This window comes from Coregonus clupeaformis, chromosome 10, assembly GCF_020615455.1.
Source record: "Coregonus clupeaformis isolate EN_2021a chromosome 10, ASM2061545v1, whole genome shotgun sequence".
Lineage (NCBI taxonomy): Eukaryota > Metazoa > Chordata > Actinopteri > Salmoniformes > Salmonidae > Coregonus > Coregonus clupeaformis.
Window position 1 is genome coordinate 22,752,734 of NC_059201.1, and position 16,824 is coordinate 22,769,557.

General features: G+C 40.5%; 1 pseudogene; it reads right to left on the reverse strand.

The window, feature by feature from the left end:
• LOC121574633 overlaps positions 1-12,413 on the reverse strand; it is a 31,127-nt pseudogene extending 18,714 nt beyond the window's left edge.
• Between the last annotated feature and the right edge of the window lie 4,411 nt (positions 12,414-16,824).

Below are 16,824 nucleotides of genomic sequence, written 5' to 3' on the forward strand. Positions count from 1 at the left end.
GGTTACTAGATGTGTTATTTCATAGTTTTGATATCTTCACTGTTATTATACAATGTAGAAAATAGTAAAAATAAAGAAAAACCCTTGAATGAGTAGGTGTGTCCAAACTTTTGACTGGTACTGTATAAATATATATTGTTTTTTATTGGTCGGGTTTCAACCCCTGGTATCATATAAACACACATATGACATGGAAGAATGCATAGAATTGCAGGAAATTAGCTTAAAACAGCAAAACATATCTCTGCCCCATGCAAAACGTGTAGAATTGCAGGAAATTAGCTTTAAAACTGCAAATGTTCTCTCTGCCAACAAGAGGGGTGTAAACAGTTTGGGGTCGCATGGGTTGCACGGTGGGGGTTTGTCGATGATAAATTACATTATCCATCCGGACCTTTCCCACCTAGGAAATGTGTGTGACCGGACCGTCTCAAATAGTACTTGAGTACCCTGTTATATAGTGCATTCGAAAAGTATTCAGACCCCTTGACTTTATCCACATTTTGTTACATTACAGCCTTATTCTCAAATGGATTAAATAGTTTTTCCCCCCTCATCAATCTACACACAATAACCCATAATGACAAAGCAAAAACAGGTTTTTAGATTTTTTTGCTAATTTATTACAAATACAAAATGTAAATATTACATTTACATAAGTATTCAGACCCTTTACTCAGTACTTTGTTGAAGCACCTTTAGCAGCGATTACAGCATTGAGTCTTCTTGGGTATGACGCTACAAGCTTGGCACACCTGTATTTGGGGAGTTTCTCCCAACCTTCTCTACAGATCCTCTCAAGACCTGTCAGGTTGGATGGGGAGCGTTGCTGCACAGCTATTTTCAGGTCTCTCCAGAGATATTCGATCGGGTTCAAGTCTCTGGCTGGGCCACTCAAGGACTTTCAGAGACTTTTCCCGAAGCCACTCCTGCGTTATCTTGGCTGTGTGCTTAGGGTCGTTGTCCTGTTGGAAGGTGACCCTTCGCCCCAGTCTGATCCTGAGCGCTCTGGAGCAGGTTTTCATCAAGAATCTCTCTGTACTTTGCTCCGTTCATCTTTGCCTCGATCCTGACTAGTCTCCCAGTCCCTGCCACTGAAAAACATCCCCAAAGCATTATGCTGCCACCACCATGCTACACCGTAGGGATGGTGCCAGGTTTCTTCCAGACGTGACGCTTGGTATTCAGGCCAAAGAGTTCAATTTTGGTTTCATCAGACCAGAGAATCTTGTTCTCTTGGTCTGAGCATCTTTAGGTGCCTTTTGGCAAACTCCAAGTGGGCTGTCATGTGCCTTTTACTGAGGAGTGGCTTCCGTCTGGCCACTTTACCATAAAGGCCTAATTGGTGGAGTGCTGCAGAGATGGTTGGCCTTCTGGAAGGTTCTCCCATCTCCACAGAAGAACTCTGGAGCACTGTCAGAGTGACCATCAGGTTCTTGGTCACCTCCCTGACCAAGGCCCTTCTCCCCCGATTGCTCAGTTTGGCTGGGCGGCCAGCTCTAGGAAGAGTCTTGGTGGTTCCAAACTTCTTCTATTTAAGAATGATGGAAGCCACTTCGTTCTTGGGGACCTTCAATGCTGCAGAAATGTTTTTGTACCCAATCAAGTTGTAGAAACAACTCACGGATGATCAATGGAAACAGGATGCACCTGAGGTCATTTTTGAGTCTCATAGCAAAGGGTCTGAATACTTACAGTACCAGTCAAAGGTTTGGACACAGCTACTCATTCAAGGGTTTTTCTTTATTTGTACTATTTTCTACATTGTAGAATAATAGTGAAGACATCAAAACTATTAAATAAAACATATGGAATCATGTAGTAACCAAAAAAGTGTTAAACAAATCAAAATATATTTTGAAATTCCACAAATTAACTTTTAAGAAGGCACACCTGTTAATTTAAATGCATTCCAGGTGACTACCTCATGAAGCTGGTTGAGATAATGCCAAGAGTGTGCAAAGCTGTCATCAAGGCAAAGGGTGGCTATTTGAAGAATCTCAAATATAAAATATATTTTGATTTGTTTAACACTTTTTTGGTTACTACATGATTCCATATGTGTTATTTCATAGTTTTGATGTTTTCACTATTATTCTATAATGTAAAAATAAAGAAAAACCCTTGAATCAGTAGGTGTCCAAACTTTTGACTGGTACTGTATGTAAATCATGTATTTATGTTTTCTATTTTTAATACATTTGCAAAAATTTCTAAAAACCTGTTTTCGCTTTGTCATTATGGGGTCTTTTGTAATAAAGAACCATATAACTTTGTCTTTGTGTAATTACAGAAAGCTTTGGCCAAAAATGTCATTCCAAAGAGCGATTCAGTTCATAATAAGAGCTTGCGATGCAGTATGCTGATGACGAGTTCTCTTTTTTTGTGCTTTGTATTTTTTGTTAATGAGCGTTATACATGCAAAGCAAAAAGAAAATTAGAGAAAGACAGTTTATTTATGCACATGGAATGATCTTTTTTTACAGAGTGTGAACACACTTATTTGTCTTCCCTCAATGTTCTTGTTGTCTGTATTTTGTATTTGTCTCTGACTTGACTCTGTGTTGTTATTGGAGTGTGTGGTGTGTTCTGTTCTGTGTGTCATAACATAATGTATTGGTCATGTTAAAGGTGACACAAAAGCTACTTAAAAATGTTTTTCACACAAAGTAAAACCCTCCTGATAAAAAAAATGAAGAAAATAATCGAGTAGTAACAGAGATGTTGCTCTTGGTCGTGTGGTTGGCTGTGATGATTTAATTGATGAACACATTTTTTTATTTTATCCATTTCAGAATAAGGCTGTAACGTAACAAAATGTGGAAAAGGTCAAGGGGTCTGAATATTTTCTGAATGCACTGTAGACTATGCTGCAGCAAATGTAGGCCTACCTGTCACAAGAAAAATAGTTACCATGATGAGATGATAGATCTACATGCATTGTGAACTGCGCTCCAATCTGAGATGGGCTGTCTGTCCCCACCCTGAGCGTTGATGATTCATCATGCAGAGGCTGTAGAGAAGCCATATTTAGACATCACATATAATTTAACAATTCCATTTCACGCCATGCTTTTCATATAAATTCTTTATTATAATTTACCGGTATCTCACAGTTATTTATCCCGGGAAAAGGGAGTGATTTTGGGCGGTAAATCTCGGTAACCGGGTTCCCGCCATTCAACCCTAATTCCAGCTCCACTGCAGACATGTGGAGTAGCTCCCTCAACACCTTCCAGGCCTCAACATCTGCTGCCTTCCTTTTTTTTATGCTGTTGGAGGAGGTGCATCACTGCAGCTGGGCACAACTTCTGCTGCAGAGGGAACCGGCTGTGTTCTCCCAGTACTCCCTAGAGAGTAGTGACAATTGTTACTGAGTGGACTATCCTGGTTAAATTAAGATGAACAGAACTAAACAGAGCAACTTTCTCACCGATCCAAATTGATGGCAGGGGTGTACGCTCTATCACGCCTCTAGTCAGGTCTCTGTAAACCAGCGTGGCTCTTTTTCTTCTAAAAGATGGCATCTGTAGAGAAAAATAAGACAATGACAACTAAGTTTGATTTATTCTAAATGAAGATACTGTATAATATTAATTACATTTAAATAATCTGATACATAGGACACATAATGATCTTTCATAATGCATGACTAGTGGAGTTACTTTGCTTACACTCAATTATTTTCTTATAGGGAATCTAAAGACGGTTATTGGTAGGAAGTTGTGCTTCGCATGGACATAAGTAGTCTGAAATGGTTCCAGAGACAGGTGATGACACATCTTTAGGCTTCAACAAGGAAGGGACAGGAATATATTGGGCATCTTGGCTAATGGATGATTATTGTTAGAGTTATAATGTACTATCTAATACTTGCTTAGTCCAGTGGTTCTCAACCTTTTTTGGTCATTGTAGCCCCAATCACATCTTGCTCTGCCAATAATGCCCCCAAAGCACCCCCTCATATGTATTTTAAATATAGACATATTATCATATGAAATGAGTCTTTCTAAGTACCCACTTTGGATATTGGTTCCTGGTTGGGAACCACTGGCCTAGTCTATCTACATAAGCCACATCAAGTCATGGTTTTGTCTATCTGTTCCTTTCATCCCAATTGTCATCTTATTTGATTGGTGTAAACTAAGGATAGAGGGATTTTGCTCCATAACGCTTATACCAGTCATTTAATTTATTAAAGCGAGAGATCAAGAGCGCCTTCACGCTTAAGGACATAGGCTGCATCCTGATTCTCCATCCCTTTTCAGAAGTGTGCACTTGCACACTCCCTGTCATGGATTTAAAATTATAGGAATGGTGTAAGCATTGGCTAGAGGGAGTTTACATCCATGCGAGAAAGTGTACTAGTGAAATTGACTATATATATTCAGATCAAATTGCACTCAAGAAATGTTCTCCCCTACTATGGGTCATATTAGCTGGCTATCCTGGGATAAAAACACTTTTTAAAATCCATGACATTATCTTTGTAAATCATAGTTTAAAAAAAGAATGTGATTACGTACCTTTGACGACGGGAAAGGACGTCAGAAGATCTTCTAGTTATAGTTACAGCACAATAAAAATTGTCATTACCGCCACCAATTTATACGGGGTGTAATAACGGCCGTGGTTGATGCTTTTTACTCGTAAATTACGATATGAAACGTCGATTGGAACATTCTGACCAACTAGTGGGTCAGGCGGCGCCCCTCTGTCTGATTCATATCTCATGATTTCTGATGATAGCTTCCGATTATATAGGCCTATGATATATTACTATCGACTGATTGGTTCTGTACGGGGTGTGCTAGTTTAGCTAACCAAACCATCATCTTAGCTTTCTGTTATGAAAATCAAATTCAACAATGCAAATAATGTTTTCAATTAGACTTTTGCTTTCAAATGCAGCAAAAAAATAGAACATGTAAGAATGAACTTCATAGCCATTCAATTATACCGTGCATTCAGTAGAGGTGCGTGGGTAAAATCACCAGGGAAGCCAATCCATAAAAAAAAGCCATATTACAACCTGTGTTGTGATATTTGCGTTGTTTGCTCTATAATTAGTTCATATGCCTTGACGCCGTTACATATAGGCCTAAGGCCGAGACAATAAGAAGACAAAGTGGCAGAATAAATTCAACCACACATTTGTTTCATTACAAAACCAGAGAGGAACATCTGTCCGGTGAAGTCCACAAAACATATTGCATGTAACAAACAGTTACATGATTTACAGCATGGTCAAGCAAGGTAATGTTTTCGACATTTTCGGACTTCTAAACAACTATTGATTTAGAACCACTAGTTACCGGAAGTCGCAAAGAAAACAGGAGCTGCCTCCACTATTCCAGCACCATTTCAACTTCAACATTTCAACATCATCTAATCACCTATGCTTAGTCTAATACAACTAAAATATACCAAAACGATTTAGTCCCAATCAACGTAAGCTAAATATGATGTGGCTGTCCATGGTACTGATTTCTGTGTGTGGCGTGTGTGTGTGTGTGCGTGCGTGTAAGTAGAAAAAACATGTTGACTCACCCTACTTGTAGACAAACGCCAATGCCATCCTCCTCTTTCATGTTGCCTAAACGGTCTATGACTCTGTCATACAGTACACGCTTTTACACTGAACAAAAATATAAACGCAACATGCAACAATTTCAAACATTTTACTGACTTACAGTTCATATAAGGAAATCAGTCAATTGGAATAAATGTATTAGGTCCTAATCTATGGATTTCACATGACTTGGCAGGGGCGCAGCCATGGGTGGGACTAGGAGGGCATAGGCCCACCCACTGGGGAGCCAGGCCCAGCCAATCAGAATGAGTTTTTCCCCACAAAAGAGCTTTATTACAGACAGAAATACTCCTCCGTTTCATCATCTGTCCGGGTGGCTGGTCTCAGACGATCCTGCAGGTGAAGAAGCCGAATGTGGAGGTCCTGGGCTGGCATGGTACAGAGTATGTGAGCGGAGTCGAGTGGTTGAAAATTGGGCTCATTGCTCATGGAGCGGTGCTCCATGTCCTTTCCAACCACTCCCTAAAAACAGCTCAGCGCTCACAGGAAAAAAAACTCCTGCTCCAAATTCGCTCCATTCATTAAAATCACAATTTAACTAACACCCATTTATTTTTGTGACTACCTGGACCTACCATTTGGTTTTGAAGCATTGAAACCAAACCATATGATTTGAATGAAAAGTATTTGAATAAACATGAAAAGGTGAATGTACGAAGCACACATCATTTAAAATAGGCTACATGTCATATTAAACAGCATAAATAGGTCAGGAGCCAGACAGGGAGCCTAAGAAGGAACAAAAATGATTTATTTAGGCTATATTATTTCAATTATTTCAAGGCTATAGCCTACAAAGAAATACATTGTGAAGCGTTTGCAAGTGCGACACAATAGGCTGGTAGGGAAATAAAGCGCTCAGCATTTATAGTCTATAAATTGCGCATATAGGCTGTAACTTACTTAGAATTAAATACAAATTAAATGAAAAATTACTTATTAGTGCCTTTGAATTCATTTTTAGAGTTTGGCCAGTCTGTGGCTTCAGGCTCATGTGATGATGTTTTTTTTCTTCTATAGGTAGGCCTAAAGGTTTTTAGGCAAAATAACCCAATCAAAACGGAAAGCTCCTTGAACGTGGGTTTATGCCAGGCCTATTGGGCCAAAATCATATATGACCTATTGTATAGATAATAGAACAAAAATGAACGAAACGTTTAAGAGATCTGATTTTTAGTTTTTAAATACTTTTCTACAATGACACACTTAGTTATCTACCCACCTCGTTCCTTTCTTTTAGCATGTGCACGTAGTAAATACACCATCATGCTTTCGGGATACGTGTCTTTTCAGATTCCACAATGATTCTTTAGTTGTGGACACTACATCACCGCATGCTGGGCATGCCCTGAACTAGTGAAGTGAGCGCTACTGGAGCGAAATTCGAGTGGGCGAGAAGTCCGATGCTCCAGCCTTTGGGAATCTCGCTCCACCCTCCAGTCAAATTGGGCACGCTCCGCTCCGCTCCTCGCTCTGCTCCAGCTCTGCTCCGCTCACATACTCTGGCGTGGTTACACGTGGTCTGCGGATGTGAGGCCGGTTGGACCTACTGCCAAGTTCTCTAAAACGACGTTGGAGGCAGCTTATGGTAGAAAAATTAACATTAAATTATCTGGCAACAGCTCTGGTGGACATTCCTGCAGTCAGCATGCCAATTGCACACTCCCTCAAACTTGAGACATCTGTGGCATTGTGTTGTGTGACAAAACTGCACATTTTAGAGTGGCCTTTTATTGTCCCCAGCACTAGGTGCACCTGTGTAATGATCATGCTGTTTAATCAGCTTCTTGATATGCCACACCTGTCAGGTGGATGGATAATCTTGGTAAAGGAGAAATGATCACTAACAGGGATGTAAACAATTTGTCCACAACATTTGAGAGAAATAAGCTTTTTGTGCATATGGAACATTTCTGGGATCTTTTATTTCAGCTCATGAAACATGGGACCAACACTTTACATGTTGCGTTTATATTTTTGTTCAGTATACTTTTTGCTGTCCTAGGTTACCTGGCTAAAATACTTGCTCGCTAGCCTAACTTCCTTTCATGGGCAACGATATACCAGGCTAGCTAGTTAACATTAGCATACTATATCTAGCTACATGTTGAACTTCCATCCTCTCAGGCCAGGGGCACAATGTATGAATTTATGGTTGGATCAGAATCGCCGTTATAATCATTTGCCAGTACAGAGAATGAACTAAAACCACAAATCCCTATTTCTATCCATGGCTAATTTAGGAAAGGGACGATTTTAGCTCTAGCCACCGGATGACAACAACACATTGAAATGCAACAATTCAAGTTTTATTTTCTGTCAATAATTACGTTTGGCTTCTGATGTGATTGATCTGAAGCCAAATCCAAACTGTCTCCCCTTGACACTTTTTCTTGGTGCGCCAGGACCATTCACAGCTGAGCTAACTCAGTTTAGCTCAATGCTGATTGGCTATTATTTTTTATTTTATTTTATCAAGGGAGGCCAAATACTCGCTGGCTTCCCTTGCATTCAATGCTATGGGCGGCAACAATGTCATGCTCTTTCTGACCAGACAGCATCAGATAGATACCCTACACATATTGAGACAGAGGGGCGCTGTTTCGTTCACTCGGATGCTTTCTCAGGTGAGATACATTCAACAGCCTTTTGCGAATTGAAGGAAATTACTGAAACAAAGAGACTAAATAAATTAATTTGTATCTTGGTAAAAAAAAAATGGGGAAGCTTGGCCTCCCTTGGCATCCATGAATACACGCCACTGCGTGCATTATAGGGAAATAATGCACGCTTTAGAATGCCCTTCAAGCCAATCAGAAACAAGTATTCAACAATGCCATGGTATAAGTAAGGGATAATCAACTAGGGGCTATGCTTTTCTATGGAAAATAATGAACAATGTGGAAGGTGTGTTCCACAACACGCTAGCAGAGTGGAACTGACCTTCCAAGGAGTTGCATTATTTTCCATAGAACGCATAGAGCCCCGAGTTGATTATCCCTTTCATACCATGGCTATAATTTAAGACATTTACCGGTAGAAGTGTGTTCAACATCCACTGAAGTAGTTAGCAAGTTTACTAGATAGCTAGCTACAGTAGTTGCCACGGTAACCAAACAAACAGACTTGCTACTTTAGCTAACCAAACCCCCAGCCCTAGCTTGCCATTATGAAAATCGAATTCAACAATGCCAATAATGTTTTCAATTTGACTTTTGCTTTCAAAAGCAGCTCAAACAAACCTTGTAAAAATTAACTAGCCATTGAATTCTACCGTGCAAATATACTGTGCGTTATAGGGAAATAATGCACACTCTAGAATGCCCTTCAAGACAGTCAGAAATGAGTATTCAACAATGACATGGTATAAAATAAGATAATCATCCATGAACATTTTGACAATTGTGTCAATAGGTTATTATTAAATAACAATGTAATTATACCTAAATGCCACTGAGCACTTGTTGTAGTGTGAACATAGTACAGGTGGCACTCACAGCACTTCCGGTGGCCCACTTTGGTGCGTTTGGCCAGGGACACAATCTCATGGTGGGAGAACATCTTGGCCTTGTGTGTGGAATCCCTGGAGGCCCCACACAGGGGCTGGCTACACATGTTACAGTAGTACATCGCCCGTGTCCTGTAACACTCACACATGCACATGTGCACGCACACACACACGCAAATAAAACACACACAATGATCCATAATAATTAATGAGCCATGTTAAGAGCTATAGCATGTCATTTCTGAGAGCATCTGTTGTGTTGTACCTGTTTGTTACTCTCCTGGTCACAGTTGGCACACTGGACTGTCTCTTCACAGTCATCAGTAGAGTTGTCAACCAGGAACTTCAGCAGACGGTCCTCTGGTGGGAGTGCGTTCATTCCCTTTACAACTGATGGGTTCAGCAACAAAAACACAGTAAAACATTCTTCCTTCAGATTTCTATTTTCTGCTACACTGATCATAAAAAGTAGTGAGTTGCATTCCCATGTCTCTCCAGGAGATGGTGCATAATCATATCTAATCACAGAAGCTTTGCTACAATTCTTTCAATTCAGTACATGACAGTACTTTGTATTACAGGCAAGATGAATGGCATCTCATAAACATGTCAAACATTAATACATTTTAGAGCATAGGCATGCACCCTCTAACATTGACACACAGTATTGGGACGTACCATTGACTGGAAAAGAATAGGGGAACTACTCATTCATCCTTGGTAATATTCTGCTAAACAATATTAAAACACACTTGTATTGGTGAATTGCAAGACCTTCAGGAAATTCCTCTTGCTTCTGTTAGGCCCGTTGGTTCCTTGTTATGGGAACATAAGTTTTTGGATTCCCATTGGTTCTGGGAAAGAAGCCATACGTTTCCAGACCGGTAAAACTGAACGTTCTTTAAAACGTTCTGAGAACGGAAAATGAACATTGCCTGATCTGGGAACGCACATTTTTAAGTTGCAGGGAGGTTCTGAGAACATTTTACTATGGTTCCCTGAAAGTTTTTCTGGGAGGTTTTATTAACGAGAGAGAACGTAAATTATAGATTATTTAGATTATTTTTTTTATCACTGAATGTTTCAAGTAAGACTTTTAACAACACTGTTAGCATGATTTGGTTTAATTGTTTTGAACTTCAAGCACATATAGGACACATGGAAATTAATTTGCTTAGGCATTAAATCATACAAACACATTCCTTTTTTATTGTGGCACGGTATCAGTCAGATTCAAACCTATGATCTTCTGTTCTCTAGCCATGGAATTAGTCAACTGCACCACCACGATGGATGCCATGCTTTTTTGTCTATTCAAACAGACGCAATTTCAAGGAAACAAACACTCATTAAGATCAGGTGTGGCCAATTAGTGGGCGTGGCCAACACACCTGAACACACTTAACAAGATTGAAGATAGAGAGAGTTTTGTTGACGCTGAGAACGGAATGTATATGTTTTTAAATAACATTCTTAGAACGTGCTAGCTGTGCCACTAGAGATCCTGGTTCGAATCCAGGCTCTGTCGTAGCCGGCCGCGACCGGGAGACCCATGGGGCGGCGCGCAATTGGCCCAGCGTCGTCCAGGGTAGGGGAGGGAATGGCCGGCAGGGATGTAGCTCAGTTGATAGAGCATGGCGTTTGCAACGCCAGGGTTGTGGGTTTGATTCCCACAGGGGGTATGAAAAAATAAATAAATGTATGCACTAACTGTAAGTCGCTCTGGATAAGAGCGTCTGCTAAATGACTAAAATGTAAATGTAAAATGTTACTAATGTTTTATTGTGGTTTTTATGGAAAGTTTTCTTAGTGTTCTGAGAACATTACTTTAAATGAAACCTGCAGAAAACGTTATGCTGAAATACTGAAATTCGTATGATATGTTTTACGTTTGGTATGGTTACATAAGACAGAAGGTTACTTTAACGCAAACATCTAGCAACCCAAAGGTTGCGTGTTCGAATCTCATCATAGACAACTTTAGCATTTTAGCAACTACTTACTACTTTTTACTATAGCTACTTTGCAACAACTTAGCATGTTAGGTAACCCTTCCCCTAACCCAGGGGAGGGCAAACATTTTGGCTCAAGGGCCACATTGAACTTTTGAAACCAAGTGAAGGGCCACATACTATATGCGTGACAAAACATGTGAAGCCTTTGTTCACGTTGACACACAACTAGTTGTAGGTGTACGTATGCTGCTAAGATTGTAGAATAATTATGTCACTGTACCATCTCTACCCTTCTAAAGTACAATCAGACTCACAACCACAAAAGTGCAAACTTTTGAAATATGAAAAATGCATGTTTATATGATTGGAAACAGCAGATGTCTGATACAGCACTGTAAAGACAATCTCAACTCCTAAAGTACAATCTGAGTGACAAAACGTATATAATTTGAGTTCATTATTTGTGTATGGCCTGTTTATGACAGCATATTATGGAACAGTTCTCATTTCACCTCCACTCTAAAAAAGAACATTGTGAGCCACATACAGAGCATACATAAAACAACATTTGGCTTCATGTTGATATATAGATGGTCTATATATTAAAGCATATTACTGAACAGGTCTCAAATAATCTCAACCCAAATAAAGTACAATCTGAGCCATTGTAGTAAGTGTTCAGTGTCAAATGAATGGGGACAAGGCCAGTATCCAAGTGCATTGCTGGATAGTTCTCACTGCAATAACCATCACCATAATAAAAAATACATAGCCTAAGACTGTTGAAAACAGGGAAAGAAAACATAGGCCTGACCTACCCCACTCTTGGTGATTTCGGTCTTAATGTGAGCAAATGGGTCTATTCACCTCTCTTGGAAAGGGCATCAAAGTCTGGTGTCATTGTTTAAGTAGAGATGCTCAGAACAGCAGACAAGTGGTAATTTGTTACATTTGACCTGTGACGGGATTTGTTGTATTTCATGACTGAGAAAGTTTATTCACATACATTTGGACCTGAATAAAACCAGCATCCTCTGGGCGTGCTTTTTCATGTTTGGAAAAGTTAGCCATAAAACTGTTCTATTGTGGCTGTGTTGTACTTCTCCTTTAAAGCACTGTCACACTGGATGTCGATGAGCTCCAGTTGTGTGTCTGGTGGTGCTTTCTCGCTGTCGAAAGACAGCGGGCATGATACAAGCTCCAGCTCAGTCTCAATCTTGCCAAAGTCTGAGAAGTGGTGGGAGAACTCAGCATGCAAATTGCTGAATGTGCTACTGTATGTCACAGTGCTGCACAGCGGTGTGGGCGCGTTTAGTGCTGCCAGTGTCGGGAAATGAGTGAGAGACCTGTTGCTCATTTGTCTGGAGAACAACATACACTATATAAACAAAAGTATGTGGACACCCCTTCAAATGAGTGGATTTGAACCACAAAGCCATGCAATCTCCATAGGCAAACATTGGCAGTAGAATGGGCTCAGTGACTTTCAACGTGGCACTGTCAAAGGATGCCACCTTTCCAACAAGTCAGTTCATCAAATTTCTGCCCTGCTAGAGCTGCCCTGGTCAACTGTAAGTGCTGTTATTGTGAAGTGGAAACGTCTAGGAGGAACGGCTCATCCACAAAATGGTAGGCCACACAAGCCGAGTGCTGAAGCGCGTAGCACGTACAAATCGTCTGTCCTCGGATGCAACACTCACTACCGAGTTCCAAACTGCCTCTGGAAGCAACTTCAGCTCAATAACTGTTCGTGAAATGGGTTTCTATTGCCGAGCAGCCGGACACAAGCCTAAGATCACCATGCGCAATGCCAAGCGTCGGCTGGAGTGGTGTAAAGCTTGCCACCATTGGACTCTGGCGCAGTGGAAACGCATTCTCTGGAGTGATGAATCACGCTTCACCATCTGTCAGTCCGACGGACAAATCTGGGTTTGGCGGATGCCATCAGAACTCAAACTGCCCGAATGCATAGTGCCAACTGTAAAGTTAGGTGGAAGAGGAATAATGGTCTGGGGCTGTTTTTCATGGTTCGGACTAGGCCCCTTAGTACCAGTGAAGGGAAATCTTAACGCTACAGCATATAATGACATTCTAGACGATTCTGTGCTTCCAACTTTGTGGCAACAGTTTGGGGAAGGCTCTATCCTGTTTCACCTTGCACAAAGCGAGGTCCATACAGAAATGGTTTGTCGAGATCGGTGTGGAAGAACTTGACTGGCCTGCACAGAGCCCTGACCTTAACCCCATCGAACACCTTTGGGATGAATTGGAACGCCGGCTGCGAGCCAGGCCTAATGACCCAACATCAGTGCCCGACCTCACTGTGGCTGAATTGAAGCAAGTCCCCGCAGCAATGTTCCAACATCTAGTGGAAAGCCTTCCCAGAAGAGTGGAGGCTGTTGCCGTGACGTGCCTTTCATTATTGTGATAACTATTATTTCTCGAATAATTACCTACTATGTTTAATTGTTACTAGATTAAATTAATAATGTAACAATTAATTCATTAGGAATTTGGGGCACCACGGGAAAAGTTGTTTAACAAGTTACCGTTTCCCGAATTAACTCTAAAGATATATTGATATCTCTTATCATTTAACAGTCATTTATTCATCATTTACCTCATATCAGTCTCATTCTGAAAGTCTGCACGAACCCGGGTCTTACTGATCATTCCGTACCACACAAATTCATTTAATTATTTATTTACTAACTAATTAAAAATGATAACACAAGATACACGGTATAAGTAGGGATTAGAAACTTAATACAATGAAAACGGGTCTCTAGTGGACTAACACAATAATACTTGTTACAAAAGATGGTGATTTAAAGAGAGAGAGAGAGCGAGAGAAAACACTTGGATACACATGGACCTATACTCATAGTAATCCTAATAATTTGCCAAGAACTGCCGCCCGTTTGGTAAGAAGTAATGCATGTATTTACCTGTTTGTCTTCGTCGTCTCTGTTGGACCCAGGCCTTCGTGGGAAGGGTTGATTGGGCCTTCTCTTTTAGATGTAAGGTTCAGATGTAAGGCTCAGATTGTCCACAAGAGGTCAAAATGTCCTTCTTCTTTGTCGTCTGTTTACTTTCACTCGTTCTGGAAGTGGTCTTCTGAGGACGGCTAATCAGCCATGTCGATGATCCCCTGTGGGGTGATGAGAGCAGTGTAGTAGACAATGGTTTGAAGAGAGTAACAGGATGGTCCCACTTAAATTCACCTTCTTAGATACAGTACTTAGAACAGCTACTCAGCCGTAACATTGATTGTTAGTGGAGGCAACTTTGTCGTCTTCACCTCGTGTTGATTTTCAGGGTCGGGAGCAATATGGACAACTGCTGCAGCTTGAGGTCCGTCTAGTCTAATCTGATCATTCTTAACTCAGTCTTTTATGCACTCTGGTAAAGAGGGACGTTTCCGTTATACTGACACGCTCTCTGAGCTCCCTCGGGCGTGGCTAGTTACGAGGCAAAAGTATTATTGTCACTATGATTTTGTTAGAAAGCTAAAATCACATTCCTATCTTCACGGAAACATTGTCTTCCTCCTTGATATTTTCTACACAATGTAAAGGATGTCAACCTGATATACACAGTGTAAAAGCTCTTCAAGTCACAATGTTTTCGTTATAACGCCTTTATACCATTTTTAATGACATCACAAAATAGACATACATTTTCCATATTCCATTTCTCATCATTCCCAACATTTGGATGTTGAAATATATTGTCCCAATGTTCATTGTTTGATGTTGAAGTTTTTGGGCGGCAAAAGTATCTGAAACAAAGGACATTCCCTTCACCATACTACAGGGCCAGAGATTCTCCTATCTCCGTGGGTAAGAGAGTCTGGTTGTTGTCTGCCATTGTCCTGGCTGATATGAGGCCTTTGATCCTCACCCAGGGAGAGTAATGAGTGTTATAGCAGCAAAGGGGGGACCAACTCCATATTAATGCCCATGATTTTTGAATGAGATGTTCCACGAGCAGGTGTCCACATACTTTTGGTCATGTAGTGTAAGTTTGGCCTTGAGCCCTTTCACGTTGGAATACAGTTCATGCATTCATTTTTTTCCAAGCAGGCAGACACTGTGTCATATAAGTCCGAGCCCCTGGTTGTCTGTCCCCATTATCGATTCCATTGCAAGAAGTTCCTCTGTTATTTCAAAGTTATAATTAATCCAAAAAAAATCTAAAATTAAAAGTTGATGTCAGTACTTTCATCCAGTGAGATAGAAAAAATATTGAAGTCTTTCGTTTTCTTTTTCAGCTTGGAGGTTAGCTCCTTGCCTATCACTTCCACATGATAAGCACATTTTCTCGAATTGGCTTTTACTGTCCGGACAAAGTATGCTAGCAGTCTCCACCATACAGTCTTTCACAAACTCCCCTTCGGCGAAAGGCTTGCACAGCTTTGCAATTTTATGTGCCACTTTGTAACTTGCCTTAGTTACCGATTCTTGAGTAGAGGACTGTTTGGTAAAAGGATTTTGTTGGGCTTGCAAGTTTGTGGCAATTGTAGAGGCCTTGCTTGCCTTTTCCTGGGAGGACAGATTGCTAGCGTAGTTAGCATGCTTCCTTAAAAAATTACGACTGACGTTGTATTACTTCAAAACTGTGATATTTTCTTGGCATATCAGACATACAGCCTTCTGTCCCACATTAGTGAGCACACGACATTCAGAGTCCACTTTTCTCTCTTTCGCCTCACTCATTTTTCATGTCAACATTTTCAAGAATGGACGGTGAACGCAGATTCGAATTGAGAGCGTGAGCACAGTGTGGCTGTCTGAATTTAGGCCTAATACGAGCAGCTACTAGGCTACAGTGCCATCTATCATAGTTTGTTTGTATAGCATGGAAGAATACATTTTTTGGCAAAAAATATAATTACATTTTATAAATGTTAAAAAGTGCCCGCGGGCCGTACTTTGCCCGCCTCTGCCCTAACCCGAACCTTAACCCTTTAACCTAACTCCTAACCCTAACCTTAACCCTAACACTAGCCTAGCTAATGTTAGCCACCTAGCTAACGATAGCAACAACAAATTGGAATTTGTAACATATTGTACGAATTGCAATTTGTAATATAATACGAATTGTAATAGAGCTCGCTTGCTTGTTGTCATAAAACCCGGAAATGATTTACCTCTGTTTCGTTCAACCATCCCTATGGGAACAATTAATGGGGAAAGAATAGGGTTTTGGAATAAACATAGAAAATAAGGTCTGAGGTTAAGACAGGCTTAGGAGATCTTATATGTTTTGTTCTGTGAGATAATAGCAGGTCAGTTAACATAACCTTTATGAATTATGAAGCTTTATGCAAGGTCAAACAGACAGGCTTGGATGAGATCTTTAAGGTCAGACCCAAGCCATCCCCTGTACCCGGACTTTAAACTACTCCCCTCTGGGTGCAGGTATAGGGCACCCCCAGGCAGGAAAAACAGAACTAGACAATAATTTGTGCCAGGTGTGATATCCCTCCTAAACTGGCCGGGCTAATGTTCCTATCCACCCAGTAAGGCCAGCAGGCTAGACTCTTTTATTGGTATGTAACTGTTATGAATTTTGTATTGTCAATTTGTTGTCTACTGTATTTAAACGCCACTTTAAATGTATACATGATACTGCAACAAAATGTTTAATGGGGACAATAAAGTCAGTAAAGTTATGTGCTTTATCTGCTTTTTTAATAAAATAAATTCTTCAAAATCCACAAAAGGTGACTTTAGCTGATGAAGACTATCTCATAGAACAAAAAG